General features: G+C 40.7%; 1 protein-coding gene across 17 annotated transcripts in view; it reads left to right on the forward strand.

Moving 5' to 3' along the window:
* Positions 1–15,927, forward strand: part of SRCIN1 (SRC kinase signaling inhibitor 1) — a 1,023,634-nt gene that overhangs the window by 695,425 nt on the left and 312,282 nt on the right. The window lies entirely within an intron of this gene.

Genomic DNA, 15,927 nt, shown 5'->3' on the forward strand with positions numbered 1-15,927 from the left:
CAATTTACTCAACGTAACATCATCTTTCACATTCTAAAAAAAAAAAAAAAAAAAACGGGCTAATTTAACAGTTTTCTTTTTTTATTCAAAAGAGTATTTTTTCCCCAAAAAAAGCTTTTGTAAGACCGCTGCGCAAATACGGTTTGTCATAAAGTATTGCAATGGTCTCCGTTTTATTTTCTAGGATCTCTGCTATATATATATATATATATATATATATATATATATATATATATATATATATATATATATATATATATATATATATATATATATATATATATATAAATATAAATATTACACAGTGGGGATCGAAAGTTTGGGCACCCCAGGTAAATATGTGTATTAATGTGCATAACGAAGCCAAGGAAAGATGGAAAAATCTCCAAATGGCATCAAATTACAGATTAGACATTCTTATAATATGTCAAAAAAAGTTAGATTTTATTTCCATCATTTACACTTTCAAAATTACAGAAAACAAAAAAATGGCGTCTGCAAAAGTTTGGGCACCCTGCAGAATTTATAGCATGCACTGCCCCCTTTGCAAAGCTGAGACCTGCCAGTGTCATTAGTTGTTCTCAATCATCGTCTGGGAAGACCAGGTGATGTCAATTTCAAAGGTTTTAAATGGCCAGACTCATCTGACCTTGCCCCAACAATCAGCACCATGGGTTCTTCTAAGCATTTGTCTAGAAAACTGAAACTGAAAGTAGTTGACGCTCACAAAGCTGGAGAAGGCCATAAGAAGATAGCAAAGCATTTTCAGTTGTCAATATCCTCTGTTCGGAATGTATTTAAGAAATGGCAGTCATCAGGAACAGTGGAAGTTAAAGCAAGATCTGGAAGACCAAGAAAAATATCAGACAGAACAGCTCGCAGGATTGTGAGAAAAGCAATTCAAAACCCACGTTTGACTGCACGATCCCTCCAGAAAGATCTGGCAGACACTGGAGTTGTGGTACACTATTCCACTATAAAGAGATACTTGTACAAATATGGTCTTCATGGAAGAGTCATCAGAAGAAAACCTCTTCTACGTCCTCACCACAAAAATCAGCGTTTGAACTTTGCAAATGAACATATAGACAAGCCTGAGGCATTTTGGAAACGAGTTCTGTGAACCGATGAGGTTAAAATAGAACTTTTTGGCCGAAATGAGCAAAGGTACATTTGGAGAAGAAAGGGCACAGAATTTAATGAAAAGAACCTCTGTCCAACTGTTAAGCATGGGGGTGGATCAATCATGCTTTGGGGTTGTATTGCAGTCAGTGGCACAGGGAACATTTCACGAGTAGAAGGAAAAATGGATTCAATAAAATTTCAGCAAATTTTGGATGGTAACTTGATGCCATCTGTGAAAAAGCTGAAGTTAAAGAGAGGATGGCTTCTACAAATGGATAATGATCCTAAACACACCTCAAAATCCATGGGGGATTACATCAAGAGGCGTAAACTGAAGGTTTTGCCATGGCCTTCACAATCTCCTGACCTCAACATTATTGAAAGTCTATGGATAGACCTTAAAAGAGCCGTGCATGACAGACAGCCCAGAAATCTCAAAGAACTGGAAGACTTTTGTAAGGAAGAATGGGCAAAGATACCTCAAACAAGAATTGAAAGACTCTCGGCTGGCTACAAAAAGCGTTTACAAGCTGTGATACTTGCCAAAGGGGGCAGTACAAAATATTAACTCTGCAGGGTGCCCAAACTTTTGTAGACGCCATTTTTTTTGTTTTCTGTAATTTTGAAAGCATAAATGATGGAAATAAAATCTAACTTTTTTGACATATTATAAGAATGTCTAATCTGTAATTTGATGCCATTTGGAGATTTCTCCATCTTTCCTTGGCTTTGTTATGTACATTAATACACATTTTTACCTGGGGTGCCCAAACTGTCGATCCCCACTATATATAGAGAGAGAGAGAGAGACATGTATATGTTTGGGGTTCAAAGTAATTTTTTAGCAAAAAATACTGATTTTAAACAAAAAGTGTCAGAAATAGGCTTGGTCCTTAAGTGGTCCATCTTTGCTGTTTCATGACCTCTGATCAAAGAGAAAATCTTTTCATATTGAATTTAGGATTTAAGATAAGAAAACAACTGCAGCTTGTTTGTCTGCCAAAGCCTGCATACAGCCAATTTTGCTAGCAGTGTGAAACAAGCAGCTGGTGATGCCTGCATGAGACCTATCACACACAGCCGCTCTGCTCAAGGAGTGAGAGACTAGCACATGGTGATACTAGAGACAAGTTCTGATTTTAAACAACTACATCTCTATTTCAAACAAGAGTACCAGGCAGATGGTGATATATCTCCCCAAAGGGACATGGACAGCAAAACCAGAAAAAAATTACCGATTTAATAATTTACTACTTCTATCTGAAACTAAGAAAAAGGTTTTGGCTTTAGATACAGATACACTGTCATTTGCCATAATTTGTTTATTACTAAATATAGCAATAATACATAAGTTTACCAAACTAAATCAATACAATTGTGGCCGAAAGTATTGATACCCCTTCACTTTTATAATAGAATTCCAATTTACAATAAAATATATTTCACTTTAACCACTTGCTTACTGGGCACCTAAACCCCCTCCTGCCCAGACCAATTTTCAGCTTTTAGCGCTGTCACACTTTGAATGACAATTGCGGGGTCATACAACACTGTACCCAAATGACATTTGTATCATTTTTTCCCCCACAAATAAGCTTTCTTTTGGTGGTATTTGATCACCTCTGGGTTTTTTATTTTTTGTTAAAAAAAAAAAAACAAAAAAACAAAACATTTTGTTAATAAATTTTGCAAACGGGTAATTTTTCTCCTTCATTGATGTACGCTGATGAGGCTACACTGATGGGCTGCATTGATGGGCACTGATAAGGCGACACTGGTGGGCACTGATGAGGTGGCACTGGTGGGCACTGTTGGGCATTGATAGGTGGCACTGATAGCTGGCAGTGATGGCCACTGATCGGCACTGGTAGGTGACACTGATAGGCAGCACTGCTAGGTGGCACTGATGGCTCACTGATTGGCACCACTGGTGGGCATTAATAGGTGGCACTCATGGGCATTAATAGGGGGCACTGATTGCTGGCATTTATGTACTGGTGGGCACTGATTCATGGCACTGTGGGCACTGATTCCTGGAACTGGCAGGCGGTACTGGTAGGCACATATGAGGCGACTTCGCCTCTTCCTCTTTGGGACTGATGTCCCTTCAACAGAAGCCAGTGATTGGCTTTTTTTTTCTCCTCATGCTGTCAGCGTGAGAAGATAAAAAAAAAAAAAAAAGAATTACCGATCTTCTGTTTACATCACATGATCAGCTGTCATTGGCTGACAGCTGATCACATGGTAAGGGGGTCGGGATCAACTCCCTACTCCGATCTGTTATCACCCGAGTTTCATTGACTTGGATGATCACAGCGCGTGCCCTTCAGGGGGGTGTGGCGAGCGTGCAAAGGTGAGGACGTCTATTGATGGCCTCCTGGCAAAGCAGATCCGTGCTGTAGCCGTCGTTTGGCTATAGCGCGGATCTGAAGGGGTTAAAGAGGAGCTTCAGTCAGGTATGTGAAGTGGGTGAAGTTCTGTTTTATTTACTCTAGCCATCTATTAAAAGCAGTAAGAGGAAATTTGAGATCTGCAACAACTATAGTATAGTGAATCAAAAGTTGTTTACTCATGCAGAGTGTCAAGAAAACCAAAAAAACAAACCACATCAAGAACTGGGTTTGCTCAGCTAAATGGTGTACAGTATATAGGCTATAGACATTAAAAGCCTTTAATGAGAGCTGCGCTACCCTATTATGTGTACCATGAATCAATATGTGTAATATACCGTATATACTTGAGTATAAGTCGTTCCGAGTATAGTATAAGTCGAGGCCCTAATTTACCACAAAAAAATGGGAAAAACTTATTGACCCGAGTATAAGACGAGGGTGAGAAATGCACAGCTACTGTAAGTGGAAAAGAGGGTCAACAATGCCCATTTGCATGCCTCACTGTGCCCATTTGCAGCCATAGGTCCCCCGAACTTCAAACTCGGTAGTTAAGGGTTCCTAGATGCCCCCTAGCTGCAGCCAAAATTTGGGGTCTCTGAACCCAAAGTGTCCCGAAATGACATTGCTGCAGATGGAGACAGTTGACCGATTTTGGGGCCCCGTATCTCGGGGCCACTTAGTGCTAAGAACCCCAAATTTGGTGTGCAAACCCAGTGGAACTAGCACCATAAAATATCCAAAGCTGGGATTTCTAGCACCAAGTGGCCCCGAGATACAGGGCCCCAAAAATTGGTTCAGAAAATATCAAGCACTTTTCTGCAGCAGAGAATGACATTTTCCAAACCGAGTTTGGGGCCCCGTATCTCGGGGCCACGTGGTGATAGGAACTCCAGCTTTGGATATGTTGTGTTGGCCCCAAAGTCGGTTCGGAAAATAAAATTTTTTGCTGCAGAAAAGTGCTTGACTTGAGTATAAGTCGAGGGGGGCACTTTCAGCACAAAAAAATGTGCTGAAAAACTCGACTTATACTTGAGTATATACGGTAAATGACTATGAATAGCACTTTTTAGATGCACTATATAGCACTTTATTTATGAGTATAATTATTCATTTTTGTACATGCCATATTTTAATTATTTTTACGCACTCATAGCACTTTATATTACACATATTGATTCATGGTACATATAATAGGGTAGCGCAGCTAGGTTTTTTTATAGTATAGTAAAGACCAACATTTTAATAGTATATTTTAAAAACTGTAAATTCCTATGTCACACTCACTGGCCACTTTATTAGGTACACCTGTTCAATTGCTTGGTAACACAAATTGCCAATCAGCCAATCACTTGGCAGCAACTCAATGCGTTTAGGCATCTAGAGGTGGTGAAGACAACTTGCTGAAACTGAACATCAGAATGGGAAAGAAAGGGGATTTAATGTGGAAGTAAACCCCTTTTTTTTTTTTTTTTAACCGCTTCAGCCCTGACAATTGCGCGGTCGTTCGATGCTGTGTCCAAACGAAATTTGCATCCTTTTTTCCCACAAATAGAGCTTTTATTTTTTGCGCTATAAACAAAAAAATAGCGACTATTTTTTACTTTTTGCTATAATAAATACCCCCAAAAGTTTTTTTAAAAAAAGCAAATTTCTTCATCAGTTTAGGCCAGTATATATTCTTCTACATATTTTTGGTAAAAAGTCGCAGTAAGCGTATATTGACTGGTTTGCGCAAAAGTTATAGCGTCTGCAAACTATGGCAAAGATTTATGGCATTTTTATTTATTATTTTTTTTTCTACTAGTAATGGAGGTTACCTGAGATTTTTTGCGGTATTGCGACAGACAGATTGGAGACTTTTGACACTTTTTTGGGACCATTGGCATTTATACAGCAATCGGTGCTTTAAAAATACACTGATTACTGTGTAAATGTCACTGTCAGGGAAGGGGTTAACACTAGGGGGCGATCAAGGGGTTAAATGTGTGTTCCCGCAGCATCTTCTAACTGTGTGGGGATGGGAGTGACTAGGAGAGGAGCCATATTGTTTTTCCTACTTAGTAGGAACAAACTATATAACTCCTCTCCTCTGACAGCACAGGGATTTGTGTGTTTACACACACAAATCCCTGTGCTTGTGCGTGTGGCCGGTGGCAATCGTGCCCGCCGGCCACGCGCATCGGGTCCCCCGCCGTGCAGCGGTGGGCAAAACGGGTAGGATGTACCCGTACAGGATTCCGCCCAGGAGAGCCATTGTGCCGCAGTATATCTACGTGACATGGTCGGCAAGTGGTTAACTTGTACCTACAGCGCATGCGCTTTAAAGGGATGGCATACCCGTGCTGTTCCTTCAGAGCTCCATGCCGCGGTCCTTACTCTCACACGCATGCGTGGAAATAAGGTTTATAACGCGGCGTAGCCAATCAGGGCTTCGTTCTAAAGTAAGTATTTCATAATGTGCTAGTATGCGATGTAGGGTTAAAAAAAATTTAGGTTTACTACCACTTTAAGTGACTTTGAACGTTACTGGTGCCAGTTGGGCTGGTCTGAGTATTTCATAAACTGCTGATCTACTGGGATTTTCACACATAACCATCTCTAGGGTTTACAGAGAATGGTCCAAAAAGAGAAAATATACAGTGAGCGGCAGTTGTGTGGACTAAAATGCCTTGTTAATGTAAGATCAGAGGATCATGGGCAGACTGGTTTGAGATGATAGAAGGGCAACTGTACCTCAAATAACCACTCGGGTCTGAGCCTAGAATCATGTTTAGAATTGGATGTGAAGCAAGGCTGGGGAAAAAAAATCTGGAAATTGTGCGTGTAGGGCATGCTGCAATTGTAAATATCTGAAAATTATAAAATTGGGGAGGGAGAATTCGATTTTAAGCTCTTGGAAGGTTTTTAGTCCCCTTTCAGAAATGACATGGTATAAATACTGTGACAATCCGGGGTGATTAGGTTCAAGTGGTGCATGCAGTTTTTCAGAAACGTGCCACTCCAGACTGTGTTTTTAGGGCATGGCAGCCCACATTTATTTAAAGGTAACGAAAATGTTCAAACAAACAGTAATCTTCCCTCGCAGGGGGTTCCATTAGGTAGTATTTGGGATTTCCCCCAATTGATCTGAGAGCTGGAGTGTGTTCCAAATTCATTTATGACCTGAAGGGCGATATGCAATGAAAGGTCCAAATCCTCCTGGTATAACATCATATTGCATACAAACTGATGGTTTCCACAAAGGGACCAACTCGTCCTCGAACATTGGGATGGGTAAGCAGAGTAGTTGCTAAGGCTTCTACGGCAAGTGCGTAGAGTAGTGGCGAAAGTGGGCAGCCCTGACGTGTGCCTCTTGATAATGGGAAAATGGGGGAGATCTGACCATTGACCACTATTTGTGCCACTGGTGCCTTATATAACAATTGCAGCCATTTAATAAAGTTGGAACTGAAGCCAAAGCAGCAAAGGCACCCCCCCCCCCAGAGATACTACCATTCTATAGAAGTGAAAGCTTAGCTGCATCTAGAGATACTTGTACATGATCTCCTACATGGTCATGATGAGCTTGGAGATTCTTGAATAAGCAACGTATATGAGGCTAGGTTCACACTGCTGCGAATTCTATTGCGAATTTGAGCCGTTGCGATCGCTCAAATTCGCAAGTCATTTAAATTACATAGATTAATATTAGTGCCGTTCACATCGACGCGTTGCGAATATAACCTGCGTGAAAAAAAGGTCCTGTGCGAGTTTACTGCGTTGCGTTGCGAATTTAGTCTCCATAGACATCAATGTAAATCGTTCTTGAATCGCATTGATTGGTTCACATATGTGCGAATTCCACCACACTACTCTCCACAAAAACCAGGAAGTACACAGGAAGTTAAGACCCTTTTTTTTTTTACATTATGATTCCATTGGCTAGACTATCAATCGCAGCTATATCCAACTCCTGAAATTCGCGGTAAAATCGCGGTAAAATCGCGGTAAATTCGCGGTAAAATCGCGGTAAATTCGCACTGCAGCAGTGTGAACCCAGCCTTAAAGGCGGTGTTCTTTTGCTGCATGAAACACACCTGATCTGGGTGGATCAAAGTAAGAATCGCCTAATTAGGACGCAGGGCCAAGATTTTTGGATGGTTAAAGATTCTCTCATTGAGGGTGGGGGTTCAGACTCGTCAAAAATAGCAGAAAAAAATTTTGAGAGTTGTGGGATTAGGGTTCCACCGAAGTAGGTATAAAATTCCAGGGGCAGCCTGTCTGAACCCGGCGCCTTTTGATGGTGCAAAAGAGGCGAGCGCTTTGACAATTTCTTCTGTGTTAATGGGAGCAGCCAAGGTTTTCACCTGGGATGCAGAGAGTTGCGGAAACTTTACCTTTGATAGAAAAAAAAGTACAATTCGGGAGAGAGGCAAGTGGCAGAAGCAGTGTATAGAGATGAATAGAATCAATGGAACTTAGTGGTCATTAGGCCAGAATCAGGGCTGCAGATGAGTTCTGTAAAGTCACCACAACTGGTGACTAGTCTGAAATCTAAGTATGACAAATAGGCCAATAATTTGCCATCTCGCTCACCCTGCTCTTACTCACCCTGTTTGCAGAAAAAACAAAACAAATTTTGCTCAGTTTTCTCTATCTGGAGCTGGTCTACCAGTGGATTTTGAGAAGGGAGGCATTGGAAGGGAACTGATCCTTTTAAACAGCAAAATCTGTAGTCCCCACTGAGCTACATATTTTCAGAGACCGATTAAATGATCTTCTACTTCATAGAATTAATGTGAACCTTACTAAAATTCGCCAAAGGTTTTATGAATGAGGGAAAAAAACAGGTAGGCTCTTGGCATATGCACTTAATTGACATATGTTCCAAATATTGACTCAGGCAGAGGGGAACTTATCCATTCCTCTGAATTAACAAGCATGTTTTGAGACTTTTATAGAGACCTCTTTAAACTCTTCTCCCCCAGCTCCAGATCAGCCTCTGTAGGACAAGTTAGATAGAATTCAGCAGTTTCTTGCTACTTCTGGTCTCCTTCAGTTGACAGCTGAGGATAGCTTCTCCAACTACGATAGCTGAATGGAATTGGGCTCTCAAAGAAACAAAATCTAACAAGGCCCCTCACCCTGTCAGCTTCTTCCTCTCATATTACAAACAAAACATTTTCACAACCTCTAACGCAACCTTTCATTGATGGATGCAACTCTATTTTAGATGGGGAACTGTTCTTGATCGATATCCTTAGAGCTGCCATTTCAGTAATTCCAAAAGGGGGGAAAAACTTATGCCCCATACACACGGTCGGATTTTCCGATGGAAAATGTTCGACGGGAGCTTGTTGTCAGAAATTCCAACCGTGTGTGGGCTCCATCGGACATTTTCCATCGGAATTTCCGTCACACAATTTGAGATCTGGATCTCAAGTTTTCCGACAACAAAATCCGTTGTCGGAAATTCCGATGCACAAAGTTCCATGCATGCTCGGAATCAAGCAGAAGACCCGCACTGGCTATTAAACTTCCTTTTTCTCGTCTCGTCGTACGTGTTGTACGTCACCACGTTCTTGACGTTCGGAATTTCCGACAAGATTTGTGTGACCGTGTGTATGCAAGACAAGTTTGAGCCAACATCCGTCAGAAAAAATCCATGGATTTTGTTGTCGGAATGTCCGATCGTGTGTACGGGGCATAAGTGTAATTTCTGCCCAATATCCCTACTGAACATTGACCTAAAATTGTTTCCTCCTATTATATACATTTGGTAAATCTAAAGGCGATTGTACAATCAGATTGTATAGTGTATGGCCACCTTTATACACCTAAAATTACTAGTTGCGCTTTCAGTGCCATTAATTGGTAATGGCACACCAAACACAGACGCAAACATACATTTTGCCATGTGAAAAAACGAGTGGCAAATGCTGTAAAACGCACAGTAAAAAACACACAAGACCCACAAAACACCAACATGTTCCATAAGCCACATATAGCACAGCCCATTTAAATCAACGGGCTTCCCTATGCGTGTCACAGGAAAAACGAGACACAAAACATTCACTCCCACTATGCTAGATGTGAATGGGGCCTGAAAGTGAAATTGGTGTGATGACACAAGAACATTGAGGCTCCATTCACATCTGTGTGTTTCCTTGCATTTCAGAAATGCGCTGCACCAAAAATCGCAGTTTCACCAGGGTGAAATTGATTACAGGCGATTTCCATGCACGTGCTATAGTTATTTTATCCGCTAAAAGAATGAAAAACGAGACATCGTAGATATCTGGGGATCTCCTCCGACAGGTCAATAAACAACCCCGTTTTGGCTTCTCTAGGTATATTTTGTCCTGTCACCGAGTAGATCAGGTTGAATATCCTGATCCAAAAACGTCGGACCTTCCGGCAACACTAGACATAATACATACAGTATCTCCTTCCTGTCTGCACCCCCAAAAGCATAGGGGTGAAGTACCAGGGAATAGTTTTGCTAGCCTTGTAGGGACAAGGTACCAGCGTGATAGCGCCTTATAATTTGCCTCTACCAATGAGGTGTTGAGTATGCCTTTGTGCACCATGGTCGACCATTTTGTCCACACCTCTCCTACTCTTTCCCCTAGGTCCAAGCCATTTGGAAGGAAGGTTTATTACTGTATTTTCCGGTGTATAAGACAACCTTTTACATTCAAAAAAAGCGGGCAAGAAGCGGGGGTCGTCTTATACGCCGGGTATCAAATGCGTTTGTCAGCCCGTCGGATGTGCAGTAATACTGTATGTAGCCGAAGCTACATACAGTACACAACGCTGAGCCAATCCCGGCGAGCGATGTATTCCAATAATGCTAAACCATAAAAATACCCTGATATCATAATCAGTAAAGTGAATAAGTGCAAATAAATAATCAATCAATAAAGTGAATAAATGCAAAAAAAATGCATCAAAAACATATACCCTGATATCACAATCAATAAAGTGAATAGGTGCAAATAAATATATCAATCAGTAAAGTGAATAAATGCAAATAGATGCATCAAAAAACATATAAGGGAACACACATCCCTAGATATATGTAGATGAAAAAAAAAAAAAAAAAAAAGCAATAAATAGTGTCTGTTTGTGTTAATCCAGCTGAGGTCTAAATGTCCAATCAATTGCCTTTGATGAACTTGCTTGTATTTCAATTCTCACAGATCACAGTTGCATGATGAATTACATTTGAAAGGTGATGATTCACATAAAGATAAAAGAAAAACCATCATTGCGCAGTGTTTTAAATGCTACAAGACTGGGCAAACAATGTAATCCACTCACACATTTGCAGTAGCTGAATCGCTTTTGTTATAATGGTCAGACAGCTTCACTGCTCATACAGCTATCGCTGTGTTTGCCGAACACTATGCGAAGACGTCACTGACTCCTCCTCCCCACGCGTATCATCACATGTCACGTGACTTTCTCAAGGGTAGTCATTGATTGTGATATCAGGGTATATGTTTTTTGATGCATTTTTTTGCATTTATTTACTTTATTGATTGATTATTTATTTGCACTTATTCACTTTACTGATTATGATATCAGGGTATTTTTATGGTTTAGGATTTTATATATAAGCACCACTCCAACAGATGGGGATAGTTTGATAAGCGCACCAACATATTTTATATTTTTTTATAGCAACAGGTGTCACAGCACTAATTGGTTGCAGCTTACACAATTTCTTTTTGGTGTTTTGTTATTTTATAGAGAATCCACATCAGCGCTTTAGTTTTCTTTTTTCACATTTTAGTATTCCAATAATGAATACAGAGCCTGCTCAGATTGGAGTAATGATCTCTTCCAATCCGAGCAGGCTACATACGGTAGCCTGCTTGGATTGGCTTTGAGAGTCAGAGAGGAGCGGGCTGATGATGTTACAGCCTCTGCCAATCCGAGCAGGCTTTGTATTCATTAATAGAATACATAGCTCGCTGTGATTGGCTCAGCACGGTATGGTGCCAAGAAGGAAACATAGGCAATATGAAGCCTCAGAAGGGGGGTCGTCCTATACAGTGAGTATTATGCAAAAACTGTAGAAATACAGTAGAATTGGGGGGTCGTCTTAATAAGTCTCTGTTGTGGAGGGCATTTGTAAGTTTCCTTAACCACTTACCGACCGGCTCCTGTACATATACGTCGGCACTTTGAAGAGGGATATCTCGGTAACGGCAGCAGCTGCTGCTACAACCGAGGTATCCATCTTTACAGGAGGCAGTCGTGTTTCCGATAATGGTGGTCTCCGCGGCGGATTTGCCGCAAGATCACCGTTATCGGCGGCGGGAGAGGTGCCACCCCCCCTCCCGCCGCTTTCCTGCGGCCTCCGCCGCTTACCGGAGCCGTCGGTAGCGGCGGAAGCGATCGGGACCTGTCAGTTCTTCTATATGGGGACGAGCGAGGCTAAGATGGCGCGCACCCGTCTCCATACTATAGGACGGTGGAAGCGACGTTATTACGTCAGCTCCGCCCATATGTCTTAAAGGCATATTTTTTTTTGTCATTTTTTTTTAAACGACTTTTTTTTTTTTTTTTTTTTTGCATTTTAGTGTAAATATGAGATCTGAGGACTTTTTGACCCCAGATCTCATATTTTAAGAGGACCTGTCATACATATGTTTACATTCCTTGTAATAGGAATAAAAGTGATCCAAATTTTTTTTTTTTTTTAAAAACCGTGAAAAAATAATTAAAATAAATAAGAAAAAAAAACATTTTTTTATAGCGCCCTGTCCCGACGAGCTCGCGCACAGAAGCGAACGCATACGTGAGTAGTGCCCGCATATGAAAACGGTGGTCAAACCACACATGAGGTATCGCCGCGACCGGTAGAGTGAGAGCAATAATTCTAGCCCTAGACCTCCCTCTGTAACGCAAAACATGTAACCTGTAGAATTTTTTAAACGTCGCCTATGGAGGGTAAAAGTTTGACGCCATTCCACGAGCGGGCGCAATTTTGAAGCGTGACATGTTGGGTATCAATTTACTTGGCGGAACATATTTCACAATATAAAAAAAAATTGGGCTAACTTTACTGTTGTCTTATTTTTTTTATTCAAAAAGGTGAGTTTTTTCCAAAAAAAGTGTGCGTAGAAGACCGCTGCGCAAATACTGTGTGCGAAAAAAAGTATTGCAATGATCGCCATTTTATTCTCTAGGGTATTAGAAAAAAAACAATATGTAATGTTTGGGGGTTCCAAGTTATTTTCTAGCAAAAAAACCTGTTTTAAACATGTAAACACCTAAAATCCAAAACGAGGCTAGTCTTTAACCGCTTCAATACAGGGCATTTTCACCCCCTTCCTTCCCAGACCAATTTTTAGTTTTCAGCGTTGTCGCACTTTCAACGACAATTGCGCGGTCGTGCGATGTTGTACCCAAAAAAAAAATTGACGTCCTTTTTTTCCCACAAATAGAGCTTTCTTTTGGTGGTATTTGATCACCTCTGCGGTTTTTATTTTTTGCGCTATAAACAAAAGAAGAGCGACAATTTTGAAAAAAACACAATATTTTTTACTTTTTGCTATAATAAATATCCCAATTTAAAAAAAAAAAAAAAAAAAAAAGTTTTCCTCAGTTTCGACCGATACGTATTCTTCTACATATTTTTGGTAAAAAAAATCGCAATAAGCGTATATTGATTGGTTTGCGCAAAAGTTATAGCGTCTACAAAATACGGGATAGATTTATGGCATTTTTAAAAAAAGAATATTTATTTATTTTACTAGTAATAGCGGCGATCGCAATTTTTTTTTTTTTTTCATGACTGCGACATTATGGCGGACACATCGGACACTTTTGACACATTTTTGGGACCATTCACATTTATACAGCGATCAATGCTATAAAATTGCATTGATTACTGTATAAATGTGACAGGCAGTGAAGGGGTTAACCACTAGGGGGACATGAGGGGTTAAATGTTTCCTAGGGGAGTGATTATAACTGTAGGGGGCGGGGACGTACAAGGGGAGGAGACCGATCAGTGTTCGTCTGTACTGGGAACACAGATCGGTCTCCTCTCAACTGACAGGACGTGGATCTGTGTGTTTACACACACAGATCCACGGTCCGGCCCGGCTAACGGGCAATCACGGGTGCCCGGCGGACATCGCGGCCGCCGGGCACACGCACCGGGTCCTGAGCAACGCGGCGGGCACGCGCGCGCCCCCTAGGCGGCCGGGAAGCCCAGGCCCTCATATGACGTCCACCCAGGATGGGAGATCCCATCTGTGGACGTCATTTGTCTATGGCCGGGTAGCGAAGTGGTTAAGTGGTTAAAACAGTTAAGTCATCTTGTCCCCTCATTATCTATAAAGTGAGCAATTCTGTAAAGACCCTTGTTGATCCACCATGTGAATTGGGTGATGCTATGCATAGTTTTTTATGCAGAGACCCCTATGAGTTCAATATCTACATTGCTCAATGCCACAAAGTATAATTTGGGCAAGGGTGCTATATTGGCAGTCTCACAGGTGGAGGTATAAGCACCACACAGTTACAAAGTTACTTTGTTAAGATTGAAAAAAAGACAGGTCTATCCAGTTCAGCCTATTTGTGTACATGTGTATGATTTTAATTATGTAACTACCATTCATATATATATATATATATATATATATATATATATATATATATATATATTATAATATAATATTCTGCTTGCTTGAGGAAGACACCTAAAAGCTTATTTGAAGTTGTCGACACTCAGCTAGTACCAATTTCTGGGGGTGAAGTTCCACATTTTAACTCCTATAATAGAAAAGAAAATTTTCTGCAATATAAAATTTAAGCTTGTTTTCTTCTAACCTCAAATTGTACCCAGATGCCCTCCTTAGGGACCTTTAAGAGTAAATAGTTTGAAGAATTCTTTGATATGTTTGTACATTGTAATCATATCTTAAAGTGCCTCTTCTACAGTGCAAATAACTGTATTCTATGTAATCGATCCTCATAGCTGAGGTCCTCCATCCCCCTTATTCATTTTGTTGCCCTTCACTGATCTCTTTCCAACTCTGCAAACAGTATGCGTTTTATAAAAAAAGATGCAGATTTCTACCTTCTTTCAGAGCGTCTCCCGGTGCTCACGTGACTCCTTGGCTCTCTTCCTCTCCTCCCAGCTGATCTCATTGAGAGTTCTCGGCCCACTGGAGCTGTCAGCCCAGGAGAGGAGAGAGCCGAGGAATCACGTGAATGCCAGGAGACGCTCTGAGAGAAGGTAGAAATCTGCATCTTTTTTTATAAAACATAATGTGCAGCATGTCCTTATTTAACCGAGGGGATAGCATGATGGTACGATAGTGGCTTTACAACCACTTTAAGCATTTCTAGGCAAAAACCTGTAACAAATCATAGCATGCGGGAGTACAGGACTATTCAACTTATAAAAAAGCCTAAAGGGGGTGGTGACCAAAACTTTTTTTGGTTGAACTAATTGGACTTGTGTCTTTTTTTTCAACCTCACTAACTATGTAACTATGTAAAACTGAACTATATATTCAAGATGATGCCAAACCAATGTTTTGTAAAAGGGTAGAATTATTGATTTTATCTCTTGAATCTATGTCCTTTTTGATGCATGACAGTATTTTGCCAGCTTTGTTAGCTGCAGCTGTTGCAGACTGTTGCTAAGTCTGTGATCTACAAGTATCCCCAGATCCTTTTCCATCATGGGTTCTCCCAGGGAGCCCCTCTAAATGTGTATTTTGCTTGTGTATTTTTGGCACCTAAGTGAGCTACAGTATGTGGCAGGGGGGAGTGCTGTGAACTGGGGCAATAGGTGGCGGAGAAGACTATATTATCACCCCGGGGGTTAGGTGGATAGAAGGGAAGCACTATAATTTTGGATGAGGGAGGTGCTGTGAAGCAATATTGGAAGAAAGTAGATGCTTAATTGCTGCCTACTTAACTCTGAATGCTTTAAAATAGGTTTGCACATTAGAGCAAGGTGTTTTACAGGCACCATACCATAATGTGACTTTTAGGAATGTACAATTAAAAAAAAACCCTCTAAGGTCTCATGCACACTGTAAGCTTAAAGAGGTTTTTTTTCCTACAGGAGTTTAGCAGCGTTTTTAGGGAAGGTTAAGGCCTTGTGCGTAATGCAGCTCAAAGAAGCTGCTCCTACAGGCATTTCAGCTGTTTTGAGCTTTTACTTTTCTCTGTCTATTAACCCCCCTCCATGTTAGCCTATGTTAGCCTATGCGTCCATGCACACTATAGGCGTTTTCAGGAGTTTAGTGGCAGGGGAGTTTACAGGCAGATAAAAAAACTATTTTTTAACTACTATAAGGTTAAATAAAGCAGAATAGGGTGAGGCAGTAAGATGTCTCTCAAAGTTCACATAACTTTGGTTACTTGTATTTACATATACTATGTTTTTTTTTTT

This window comes from Aquarana catesbeiana, linkage group LG12 (genome assembly GCF_042186555.1).
Source record: "Aquarana catesbeiana isolate 2022-GZ linkage group LG12, ASM4218655v1, whole genome shotgun sequence".
Lineage (NCBI taxonomy): Eukaryota > Metazoa > Chordata > Amphibia > Anura > Ranidae > Aquarana > Aquarana catesbeiana.